The sequence below is a fragment of the Octopus sinensis genome, unplaced genomic scaffold (genome assembly GCF_006345805.1).
Source record: "Octopus sinensis unplaced genomic scaffold, ASM634580v1 Contig14201, whole genome shotgun sequence".
Taxonomy (NCBI): Eukaryota; Metazoa; Mollusca; class Cephalopoda; order Octopoda; family Octopodidae; genus Octopus; species Octopus sinensis.
In genome coordinates this window covers 1-2,500 of record NW_021833144.1, presented here as the reverse complement: position 1 = coordinate 2,500, position 2,500 = coordinate 1, and the positions used below count along the sequence as shown (strand labels likewise).

Here is a 2,500-nt window from a genome sequence, read left to right as displayed (position 1 = left end):
TATAATATATATATATACACATATCCATATATATATATATATATATACACCATAAATTTGTATACGCGTGTGTGTATATATATCTATATAAGCCACTCACACACTGTAAATATGTAATATATATGTGCATGTATATTATATATACGGGCTTGTAATGAGTGCCAAGACTGGTTCCCTAAACTCTCAACAGTTTGTATAGATATGGTAAAATCGCATATATATATTTGTGTTCTATAAAGAACTATACGACAATATCAATAAACGCTTAACTGCTATATATACATGTACATACATACATATATGTAAATACATGTATATATCTATAATATATATATATATACGCATGTTGCATATATATATATATATATGTATATATGATACTATATTATCTATGTATATAATATTATATATAATAGATATATGTATCTATATATATATATAGATATATAGTATATTAGATATATATTATATATATCTGTATATATATAGATATATATATGTATATATATAATATATATATATATATATGATGTAATATATATATATATATATGTATATATATATATATATATATATATATATGTATGTTATATATATATATATATATGTATATATAATATATATAATATATGTATATATATATATATATATATGTATATGTATATATATATATATATATGTATATATTTATATATATATCGATATATATATATATATACTATATATATGATATATATAATATATTATAATATATGTATATATATATATATATATATATATATATAGTATATAATATATACTATATATATATATATATATATATATAGATAGATAATAGATATATATACATATATATATACATATATAGATACATATATATACATAGTATATACATTACATATATATATATATACATATATATATATATACATATTAAACATATATCTATAATATAATACATATACATATATATACATATACATATATAAACATATACATATATATACATATACATATAATATACATATACAATATAGACATACATATATAACATATATATACATATACATAGACATATACATATACACATACATATATATATAACCTATATATACACAGCATTTATATATATACATATACACATACATTTATATATATACATATATATATACACATGCATTTATATATATACATATATATATATACATACATTTATATATATACATATACACATACATTTATTATACATACATATATAGATATATACATATACATATATATACATATACATACATATATATATTACATATATATACATATACATATATGTATATATACATATATATATACATATATATACAATACATACATATATATATACATATACATATATATATATATATACATATATACATATACAATATATATACATATTATTACATAATATAGACTACATATATATATATAGAATATATACATATATATATATATACATATAGACATATATATATATAATATATATACATTATATATATACATATATATACATATATATATATCATATACATACATATATAATATCCATATATACATATATATCATATACATATATAGTATATATATATATATATGATATACTATATATATAATATATATATATATATATATATTTCTATCGAAAGGCTTTTAAAACGCAGTGTATACATGCTGATTTCTTTACTTTATCAACTTCGAGTTCCACGAATATATATCTACTTGTGTACGTGCATGTATGTGTATATGTATTCGTCATATTGTAAGATAACGACTATGTGTGTGTGTGTATATGTGTGTGTGTTTGTGTACATATGTGTGTATATATATATATATATATAAATAAATATGTGTTTGTACAATGTGTTTAGATTGTGGGGTAAATGTCCTAGTCAGTTTGGTTGGTCCCAGTCAACAGCACAACTCCAACTCCACCTCCACCATGTTGGATGTCGGGCAGTTGTAGTAACAGCGAGCCGAAAGACGAAGGACAATTACCGTTAGCTTTTATCTCTGCTCTTCAATATATACAACCGTATCACCATCATCATCATCATCTGCTAGAAAGTTGCTCACCAGTTGTTGGAAAGGTGGGTGGTCAAGGTCGTTTTGAAGCGTGAATTCCGTGAGGGCCTTCCACGCCGGCTGGTAACTCTGCACTTCCACTGGGTTAGCTTGCATGGGACTCTCGTGACGAACAGGACTCGACGCAACCATGGGTACTCCCTGTAGCGGACCTTGTAGACGGTTACCGTTCTGGAGAAAGATCAACAAAATGGAAAAACAAAACAAGATAAGATGTAGAATTTTAACGAAAGAGGTGGGATATGGCTGTTTGTACGAACATGTGTTCACATGAAACATAGATACATGCATACAAGCATTCACACCTTTAGAGCTACACATACGCACATTATATTTCACATATGTGTGTAACATAAGTTGAAATAAAATTCGAAGTTTCGCC

The 2,500-nt window shown here is 22.5% G+C and overlaps 1 long non-coding RNA gene across 2 annotated transcripts in view; it reads right to left on the bottom strand.

Moving 5' to 3' along the window:
• Positions 1–2,334, bottom strand: part of LOC115230050 — a 23,391-nt gene extending 21,057 nt beyond the window's left edge. For both annotated transcript variants that reach the window (XR_003883394.2, XR_003883395.2), the window contains exon 1: positions 2,032–2,334. This is a non-coding gene — a long non-coding RNA (uncharacterized LOC115230050). The remainder of the gene's footprint in view (positions 1–2,031) is intronic.
• Positions 2,335–2,500: the final 166 nt, after the last annotated feature.